This window comes from Cervus elaphus, chromosome 15, assembly GCF_910594005.1.
Source record: "Cervus elaphus chromosome 15, mCerEla1.1, whole genome shotgun sequence".
Lineage (NCBI taxonomy): Eukaryota > Metazoa > Chordata > Mammalia > Artiodactyla > Cervidae > Cervus > Cervus elaphus.
Window position 1 is genome coordinate 14,626,078 of NC_057829.1, and position 11,261 is coordinate 14,637,338.

An 11,261-nucleotide genomic window follows, 5' to 3' on the forward strand; every position below is an offset into this window, starting at 1 on the left:
GCATATTTAGGACACCACAGGAGAACTCAGGATCAAATCAGCACTGGCTTGTAGTGGGAAATAGTATTGACAGTAAGGAGATATCCATCTCAGCAATTTAAGCAGGTTCCAAAGAAACAATGAAAGTGTATGCTCTGCATGTTCAGTGGTTAATGCTTCCACATCACAGCACATAGAGAGAATTTAATGCACATTTATTGTCTAAAATGGCTTAATGTCTTTCAGTAGTTGCTGCAAAAAATTAGAAAAAGAATTTTCTGACCCCGAATCACAAAGACATCACTAGTGAGATAAAATGGCAGCATGCACTTAAGAAACTTGAAAATATGTACAGAGTGGCATGTTAGAAATACATAATAATGTGCCATTTGTACTACTTCAACCAGTCTTTGAAATTATGTGCTGTTTTATGGGAGAATGAAGAAATGCTCTTAAGATGAAGAAAAGGTACTTTTTTTTTTTTGAGGATTTAATTGCACTTCCTGTGGTACAGAGGTATTTTCAGAGAGCACAAACTTTCCTTTTAACATATCAGTGAAAAATACACTTTCTTAGAGCTTAAGAATTCTTGCCATCCCCTGGGAAGTGTGGTAGGACACTGGAAAACTTTATTCCAAAGGCCAAACCCATCTTGGCAGATGATATCCTGGCTTATGTTTTCTGGAGGAGAAACAAAATGAAAATACATCGGAGAGAGGAAAGGAGGAGGAGAGAGAATGATTAGGAATGAGTGGTGAGCTGTGAAGCAGGAAGAACCGATGGTTCCAAAGGAGAATGAAGGGTCAGCCTTTCATCAGGGAAACTGGTCCTGGCCTCAGAGTAGGTCTGGAAAGGACAAGGAGCAAGGAAAATACTTTGAGAAGAATTGGGCCGGGACCTCGCCAAAGAAAATATTTTATAAAAGTTAAACAAAGAAAAAGATATCCGGGATTTGTCATTTCCCCTGGAGCCTTTTGTGTTTTGAGCTGAGAAAAAGAGGATTGAGGCAAGGTAGGTTCACCACAAATAGCAGCTCTCATAGAATGCCCACTCTCCAAATTTCTGAGCACTTTGAGCAAACAGGGCAAATGTGGGAAGCTGGAGGGATGGAAGATGTAACCCCAGGATGAAAGGATTCACAACGGATTAATTTACCAGCCGTGAACTAAGCATTGTAGAATTTGCATTCCCAGATCCCGACCATAATGGAAAAATCTCTCATGATCAGAGATAAGACCTAATAAGCTAAGTGGTGTCCTTTTTTCACTTATTGGCATGTTTTTTTACATACAAAAAGCTGTATATAATTAATGTATACAATTTGACAAGTTTGAAGCTAAGTATACATCCATGAAACCATCAGCACATCTCTGCTATAATTTACTCATAAGTTCCAAAATTTCCTTCTGTCCTCTTTTGTTATTTTGTAATAAGAACACAGAACATAAATTTATCCTCTTAGAAATGTTAAAAATAATATGTGATTCTTTACAGGTCAGGTAACTGAGTTAAATGGAGGACTGAGGGCTAAATGATTCTGTCAAGTGTATGGAAACACGGGCGAAATCAGAATAACAAGATGAGAGTCCAGTGGGTATGAGTCAGTGGCTTCCTTTGGGACAAACTGAAAGAAGGTAATTTCTTTTAAAAATTAACTAAAAACTTGATTCCTTGATTCAAAGTATCCTGCTATCCCCCCCCCCCTCACCCACCTTTTTGAAGGCAATTTGGCTTGCTTAAAAACTCAAGGAAAGGCTATATATTTTTTAAAGTTTTTTAAAATTAATTTAATTGGAGGCTAATTACTTTACAATATTGTGGTGGTTTTTGCCATACATTCACATAAATCAGCCATGGGTGTACATGTGTCCCCCATCCCGAACCCCCCTCACACCTCTCTCCCCATCCCATCCCTCAGGGTCATCCCAGTGCGCCAGCCCTGAGCACCCTGCCTCATGCATCCAACCTGGACTTGGGATCTGTTTCACCTATGGTAATATACATGTTTCAATGCTATTCTCTCAAATCATCCCACCCTCACCTTCTCCCTCAGAGTCCAAAAGTGTGTTCTTTATATCTGTGTCTCTTTTGCTGTCATCATTACCATCTTTCTAAATTCCATATAAATGCATTAATATACTGTATTGGTGTTTTTCTTTCTGACTTACTTCATTTTGTGGAATAGGCTCCAGTTTCATCCACCTCATTAGAACTGATTCAAATGCATTCTTAATAGCTGAGTAATATTCCGTTGTGTATATGTACTGCTGCTGCTGCTGCTAAGTCACATTAGTCGTGTCCGACTCTGTGCGATCCCATAGATGGCAGCCCACCAGGCTCCCGTCCCTGGGATTCTCCAGGCAAGAATACTGGAGTATATGTACTACAGCTTTCTTATCCATTCATCTGCCAATGGACGCCTAGGTTGCTTTCATGTCCTGGCTATTGTAAACAGTGCAGCGATGAACATTGGGGTACACGTGTCTCTTTCAATTCTGGTTTCCTCTGTGTGTATGCCCAGAAGTGGGATTTCTGGGTTGTATGGCAGTTCTTTTTTTTTTTTTTTCCATTTATTTTTATTAGTTGGAGGCGAATTACTTTACAATATTGTAATGGTTTTTGTCATACATTGACAGCCCTCAGATTGGGAGAAAATAATAGCAAACAAAGCAACAGACAAAGGATTAATCTCAAAAATATACAAGCAACTCCTGCAGCTCAATTCCAGAAAAATAAGTGACCCAATCAAAAAATGGGCCAAAGAACTAAACAGACATTTCTCCAAAGAAGACATACAGATGGCTAACAAACACATGAAAAGATACTCAACATCACTCTATCAGAGAAATGCAAATCAAAACCACAATGAGGTACCATTACACGCCAGTCAGAATGGCTGCTATCCCAAAGTCTACAAGCAATAAATGCTGGAGAGGGTGTGAAGAAAAGGGAACCCTCTTCACTGTTGGTGGGAATGCAAACTAGTACAGCCGCAATAGAGAACAGTGTGGAGATTTCTTAAAAAACTGTATGGCAGTTCTATTTCCAGTTTTTTAAGTTCTCTACACTGTTCTCCATAGTGGCTGTACTAGTTTGCAGCCCCACCAACAGTGTAAGAGGGTTCCCTTTTCTCTGCACCCTCTCCAGCATTTATTGTTTATAGACTTTTTGATAGCAGCCATTCTGACTGGTGTGAGATGTTACCTCGTTGTGGTTTTGATTTGCATATCTCTGATAATGAGTGATGTTGAGCATCTTTTCATGTCTTTGTTAGCCATCTGTATGTCTTCTTTGGAGAAATGTCTGTTTAGTTCTTTGGCCCATTTTTTGATTGGGTCATTTATTTTTCTGGAATTGAGCTGCAGGAGCTGCTTGTATATTTTTGAGATTAATTCTTTGTCAGTTGCTTCATTTGCTATTATTTTCTCCCATTCTGAAGGCTGTCTTTTCACCTTGCTTATAGTTAAGGAAAGGTTATATTAAGTCATAGTGGAGCTTCAACACTAAGTTTTACTAATCCATCATCATTTGCTGACTAACCACCACATCTCAGGCACTGTAGGAGGCACTGGGAATATTCAGGCAAACAAGAAAGAACATCATCTCTGCTTTCCGAACTTCTGGTTGTCACTCAATTAGCAACAGAATCTTTGAGAATGACAGATTTTCGCTCTCGTTTCAGAGTCTGTAGAAAGCACGTCTCACTGCTTTCTGGCAGCGGGTATCTGGAATTCTGACTTAATCATATGCAAGGACAGGCAAGTGTTAAAACTTGGAGAGTAGGTGTGAGTTATAAGAAGATGAAACAAATGCCTCTATCCATCTCCACTAAAAACACAGACATGTTGGAACTGTGCAAACAGTAAGAACAATTCTACTAAACTTGACCACTCTCTGACATTTTAGAGTATATCACTTCTGGAGATCACTGCTCTTTTAAATAAAACTGTGGGAGCTTGTGAAATTATTTATCCTCTGAGCCTCAGTTTCCTAAAATTGGGATTTCTACCCTACAGAGTAGTCATTTGACTAAGTATAATATCAGTCTAGTGCTGGGTACACAGTTGATCTTCAAAACAGTTATTTCCCCCCCCCCCCTTTTTTTTTCCATTTTTCACAGTTAATGGCTGGCTGATGAAATGGCAATTCTTCTGTATGTGGAAATATTCATACCTGAGGAGCTGGAATGAGCAGTTCTTGACAGAGACGATACAGAGACAAATCAGTCATCAGGAAGGATTAGAACCCATCTGAACTGTCTTCCATCTCTGAGATCTATAAAAGCCTTGATTGGATGTTGCCATGGATCTGTGGTTCCTTCTTTCTTAATAAATGAGTGTAGACACCCAATCTACTTTAGAGGTTCAGACGGTCCTAGTTGTTTATTAAGCATCTGATGTGGGAGGCACATTCCAGGTGTCCTCCAATACATTATGTCATTCAATCCTTCCAACACCCTAGCAGGAAAGGGATTCTAAAGATGTGAAGGAAGGCTCAGCAATATAAAAATTCAATGTAAATTCAGTATAGCAATATTTAATGTTATAAAAAATCAATATCAACTCAATGAGTGAGGAGTGAAGAGTCTGAACTCAAGGCTTCCTACTAATTCAAATCCACATCTTTCCCTCTCTTCCATATTCAAGTTAAGATATGGTTAAACTGGAACCTGACTTATTTGGCAGAAGGGGCCATAGGTAAATGGGTATTTTTAAACTTTCAGCCCTTGGTGACTAAATTCTGCACATCCTCTGCTAACTGCATGTCAGAAGAGCCACCTGTGTTTCCTGCTATTGCTGAGGCTACTTGGACAGCATTTTACTCACTGGGTGCTGGAAGCACAGGTGTGGGAACTAGAGTAGAAGCCAAAAATCTAATGATTTTGAACTTCCACAGAACAGGGCTCTGGGCTCTAAAACCTTCAACTGAAGACACAGTGAAAATAATGAGAAGCAGTTGCATTGTTTTCTATCATTTTTAGGTTTTAGAGGGGGTGCAGGGAAAAGGGGGTCACTGTAAATCATGTATTTTGTAAGTTACGAGTGTATTAGAAAAGACTTTTAAATATTTGTCGTGTCATAGTTGAATATGAAATGTAAGTTGCATTTAAATTTTCTCATCAAGCCTGAAGAAAACAATTTTGCCCCGAGGTATCCATCTGTAAGTTTAGCAACAGGCACCAAATGTATTTCATCACAAACTGGAGAGATAACCCATAAAACAAGGGTGCTCTGGCAGACAAGATAATTCTGATGAGGTCAACCATGGATGGGAAGAGTTCCTCTGCGAGCCTTTGTAGCCCACTGACCCAGAAAGGAAGAGAAGGGGACGACAGAGGATGAGACAGTTGGATGGCATCACTGACTCAATGGACATGAGTTTGAGCAAGCTCTGGGAGTTGGTGATGGACAAAGAGGCCTGGCATGCTGCAGTCCATGGGGTTGCAAAGAGTCGGACATGATTGAGTGACTGAACTGAACTGACCCAGAAAGGAAGCTCAATATAAAGCTCTCTTTTCCTAAGTGACCAACAGAAGCTGACAGAGTTGAAAACAAAGGAAACCGCTCTCTTCTCAAAGGTCAGCTGGACTCTGGTTGCTAAACCCACAACATCCAGCAGATTATTTAGACACTATTTTGCATATTGAACTCTAGCTTTGCATTAACATCTGAAGCACAGAAGGCATTATGTGTTGAAGATAAAACACCCAAACAAAATATTCTTTGCTACCTCTGTGTAAGAAGTAAATAAATCCTACTTCTGTATTTGCTATGATCTGTGTATTGCTGGAACCTTGTGCAGTTACTATGGAAATACCAGGTCCCCAAAGAGCTATAATTCTGCTAGTGCTGCAAAATGAGCCCACTTAGTACTGTGAACTGATTGATCTCTGCCCTGTAATTTGGTAGAAGGCTCAAAGGCCTCCAATCTTACTGTTCTTATGAAAAGCAGTTGGCTCAAATAGCTTGTATTGGAGAAATATTAAAGAAATGCAGTGGTTTAGCTTACAGCTAGAGCATATATTTAAGGCAGCATATTTCTTTAGAATTATAATATCAAATGATGCCTCATTTCTATTGGAAATTTCTGAATGTGAGGTGGTTAGCCAGCCTCAATTGGTAATGTGCCACTGATTTTATTTCTCAATGAGAAACTATCATTTGTTATCCACTGCATATTTATTCTAAGGCTCCAAGGTAAGCAGAGAAAAAATTTCTTAGTGTCTAGGTCACACTGAATTGGCTAGGAGATCACAGAAACAAACTGAGTTGTTACCAGATTTTATATTTTCACCCTTTGAAATATGTGTAAACTTGTTCTTACTGCACTTTTCATCAGAGGAATTGACATGTAAATTATACACCACAGGGATTTGAATATTAGAGAGTTGAGATCTACTTTTCCCTATTTGCTGATGGGCAGTAAGTTGTCAGGGAGGCAAAGAATCCTGCCAGGGAATGGGAGGCAGGTGTGCAATGTTCTGTTTCAGGTTGTATTGTTTCCTTCCATACCTAGGCTACCCAATTACTCTCCAATGTCTTCAACATCCTTCCTACTTACTTTAAAGACGTAATCCTTCTTTGCTCGCCATTTTATCACAGCTCCCCCAGCCCCTAGCCCCCACCCTCAGATACCTAACACACACCTATTCAGAGTCTACTTTCGATAAGTCCCAGATCAGACTGCAAGTTCTTTGAGATGCTGACTCAGCTGGTACAGCTAACACCATTAAAATGTCCATATAACAAACTTTTTTCCAAACCACTAAGCTACTTACATTCCATGGCATTCTTTGATTTTTCCTCAGTGAATCCAATAGCCTTTTTTAGTTTTCAGTCTTAGCAATATCTCTGCATCACTTAGCATCATTCACCAGACCTCTCTTCCCATGTCTTATAATTCTGCCCTCTCCTGCTTCCCCTTAAGTCTCTTAATCCTTCTTTGGTCCCATATTGTCTTCCCTTCCCCTCCACAATGTTTGATCATTCACTCATGAAACAAACATTTATGTGGCACTTACCATGGACCAGGTTAGGTGCCGAGGATCTGCAGATTAACACAATGATGAATAAAGGTGTGTTCCCCTCCATCAAGAAGTTTACAGGCTAAAGTAGAAGAAAGGTCAGCAAATCCACAATTTTAGTTCGAAAATTCCTTTTGAGAGCATATAGGAAGAGCTTCTAAAATCCAGGTAGGAGAGGAGCCAAGGAAGGCTTCCTAGAGAAGGTGACCCTTAAGTTGCATTTTGATGAAGGGGTAAAACTTATTCAGTTGATGGAGGGAGTGTTTTTCAGGCACAAGGAACAGAATGTAACAAGACATAAATACTCAGAATGTAATGCTGGGGAAATAAGGAGCTTGTGGATTGGGAGGCAAGGGTGGTGTAGTGGAGAAGATTACAGTCCCTGAAATTGGATATGGAATTGGATCCTGGCCATATGACCATGGACAAATTGTTTAATCTCTGAGAGCCTCAGTTTGGTCATCTATAAAATGGGAATAGTAAAACTACCTTGTGGTGTACTGGGGAGTAGTTAAGTGTTAAATAACATAAAGCACCTGCATCAGACCCAATAAATTTTAACTATGATTATTATGGTGATGGTGATGTGATGGTTAATTTTATGTGTCAGCCTGGCTGGGCCACAATGCCCAGACATTTAGTCAAACATTATATTAGATGATTTTTGTGAAGGTATATTTTGGACAAGATCAACATTTAAATTTGTGAATCTGAGTAAAGCAGATTTCCCTTTACAATGTGGGTGGGACTCAGTCAATCAGCTGAAGGTCTTAAGAAAACACAGACTGACCTTCCCTGAACAAAAAGGAATTCTGCCAGGAGATTCCTTGAGTTTCCAGCCTGCTGGCCTACCCATCGGATTTTGGACTCATCAAGCCCCTCACAATTGTGTGAGCCAATTCCTTAAAATACATCTCTCTCCCTACACACACACACACACACACACACACACAGATGGCTCTGTTTCTCTGGAGAATTATGATTGATACAGGCTTACCTGAACCCCTAACTGCCTACCTGAAATATCCACTTAGATATCCAACAGGCATTTCTAGATTAATATATCCTAAACTGAGCTTCAGATATGCTCCCCTCCAAACCCTTCTCTTCTTGCAATCTGTCCTATCCTAGTAAATATCAAACTCCATTCTTACAAGTGTTTGAGTCCCAAACCTTGATGTCCTTCTGGATTTGTCTTTGTCTCATATCACACATCTGATTCACTGGCAAGGGCTGTTAGCTCTACATTCAAAACACATCCAGCTTTCAACCACTTTTCACCATCTCCACCACTAATTCTCATGGTCCAAACCACCTGGATTATTATACCTTTTGAAATAGTCTTTCCTCATTCCCTTCTCAGAAACCAGAGAGATCCTGTCATTCTCTGCTCAAAACCCTCCAGCATCTCTGTGAGGGAAAGGGCTGAAGTCCTTACCTGGCCCACAAGGCCCTATACAGTGTAACCCCTTCCCTCTTGCTTCATCTCCTACTACCTTCTTGCTCAGTGTTCTTGGCCAATCTGTCCTCCTTGTTGTTCCTGGATCTCACTCATCGCAGTGGCCTGAGGGCCATTCCACTTGCATTCCCTCTGACTGGAATGCCTTCCCCCAGATTTCCACATGGATCTCCCCTTCTCTCCTAAAGGTCTCAACTCCAGGCAGTGAGGCCTTCTCTGAAAATCCCCTCTAAAATGGCAAATTCCATCTTCCAATACCCTCTCCACATAGAATTCCTATCCTCCTTCTTTATTTTTCTCCTTAGCACTTATTACCGTCTCACTTCCTAGATTTTACTTATTACCTTCTTTACTTGTCTCTCCCCACTAGAATTGGGCTGCATGAGAGCAGAGGTCTTAATGTCTTTCATTCAGTGCTGCATCCCCAGTGCCTAGAACAGAATCTGGCACGTAATAGGAGCTCAATAAATATCTATAAATATCTGTTATGTGGTCAAATGATCAAATGATGATTAGGAGGAGCAGCTAACAGAGAGGTAGGGTCTTTGTGTTATTTGTGGTATGGGAACATGTCCATCTCTCAGATCTCCTAATCTCAGAAAATCCAATACCTCAATGTTGGGCCAATCTCCCCTATTTTTTATTTATTTATTTATTACCAAGAATGCTTACTTAAAATGCTGATGGCTACATCTTAATTCTGGAGATTCTGATTCAATAGTTTGGGGTAAGCCTGTAAATCTTCATTAAAAAAAATGACATTGATGGAAGTGTTCCTTGGGTCATACCTTGGGAAACACTGATTAGGACTGAGTCCCAAACTGTATAAGCCATGTTTGCCTCCCAGATGTATTTTATTTGGTCCAGGAAGCACTGGTTTACAAAATACTTAAGTATATTATTTATCAATATTTGAAAATTAAATAGTTCCTCTATCATCCTTATTTGCATATTTCTATTTTAATTTGATGACCTGACAATGCTGGACCTGTATTTTTAGATGGCAATAATTGGCTAAAGCTGGATGACAGCTGCAGATTTATTTTAAAGAGCACACATCTAACTGCTGACTCCAGGTTACCACAGATACCACCCTCCTCATTATGTCTTAAACAATGCATTCATCTATATTACTCACAAAGCCTCAGAATGCATTTGAGTCTGGGACCCCTTTCCTAACCAAATGAAGCCCAGGATGGGACTGGTGTCAGGTCAGCATAAGTCTATACAAATTCTCAAAAAGTATGTTGGCCACTGTTTGAATCCAAGAATCCCCAGACAGGAAATACAAACACCATTTCTGCAAGGAGCATGAGGGAAATTGCCTTTTTCTTATTTCGCTGATGATTCTGTTCCAAAGGAAACATTAGCCACTGGGTAATTTCTACATCAGATTTTTAATACCTTAGTCCATCATTTTACTAGTAAGGAGCAATTAGATTTATATAAATATGTACACTGGGTTTTCATCATTCTTCCATGAGAAATGAGTGATCAGTTCTTGGCTCCTCAGAACTCCAGTCATCTCACCAGAAGACAGACAGACATGCATCAAGAATCATGCTCCAGAAGGAATACTCTGACTGGATAGACATCTACTCTGTATCAGAGTTCTCTCTGAGGACACTCTCTTATGGTCAGCTCAGCACTTCAATTTTGGTTGTGATCTGGGCTGTGCCACTCAAGTGTAATCCAACTCAGTGGTAAGTAAATTGATCCATTTGCCTCAAGAGTGGATTAAAAGAAAACAGGCGACTGCACTTTGGAGAGACCAATATAAAGACACATAAACCCCAGTCTGGGAGCCCTAGACTCTGAGAGAGTTGCAGTTGTATGGCAGTAGGAGCCACAGCTGTGACCATTACTGGCAGAACTAGTGGCTTACCAGTCAGGCTGGCAGGCAGACTGCAGATACATGGTGTTGATAGCACACAAAGGTAACAGGCTCTCAAGGGGGTATGCTGAGACATTTGGGATCATGCTAAAGGAAGGGAGGATGATCTAGTTCTTAGCAACCATAATTGGTCAAGTCTTCGTCAAGATATTTTCCATTTTTATTGTTACCCTGGGATCTTCACCATCTCCCTACAGCTTCTATGGCCTAGGAAGTAGTGGCTACATAGAGAGTAGAGTTAGCATTAAATATGAGTTTAACCGTCACTTTTTTCCTATTCAAAGGTGAAAAGAGTGAAGATCTTTATTCCCACAATTTTACAGGAGTTTTTAAAAAAAGTTATTGGTCCTTGTCAAATCCACTGTATTAAAATGGTTATTGACTTTTTTCGCCATCAGAGTGTCTGTCACAGGATTCCCTGAGACTGCTAAGTGCATTAGACGAGTGTCCAGCCAGATGTGATCCTCAGCTACAGCTGGCAGCCCCACCCCTGTCAATCGATTTAAGGATGGGTGCTACTTTTGTATTACTACTGGTCACTAAAGGAACTCAAAAAATGAGAACAGACCATTGAGAGGAAAGACACCCCTCCCCTGGAAAACCATCTGAGGATGAATGACTCATTTCTTGTTTATTGGAAAGAGTGCAGGCTTTGAGGTTTGCAGGACTCAGGTTAAGATTAAACATCTGCCCATTTCCCAGGAGTATAGCCTCTAGCACTTTATTTGCTCTCCTGAGCTTTAGTTTTCTCATCTGCAAAATGAAGACAATCATTTATATGTCAGAGAGTTTGGGCTTGAATGAAAAGTAACATGTAAAGGATCTAGTCCACTGCCTGACTCACCAAGGTTCTATGAGGCATCACTAATTTGGTTATGTGATTGCTCCTACACTAAGAATGTCAT

At 40.2% G+C, this 11,261-nt stretch overlaps 1 long non-coding RNA gene across 1 annotated transcript; it reads left to right on the top strand.

The window, feature by feature from the left end:
* The first annotated feature begins 755 nt into the window (after positions 1–755).
* Positions 756–5,344, top strand: LOC122708852. The gene is made up of 3 exons (XR_006345333.1): positions 756–990; positions 1,474–1,613; positions 4,100–5,344. It is a non-coding gene; the product is annotated as an uncharacterized LOC122708852 (long non-coding RNA).
* The last annotated feature ends 5,917 nt before the right edge of the window (positions 5,345–11,261 follow it).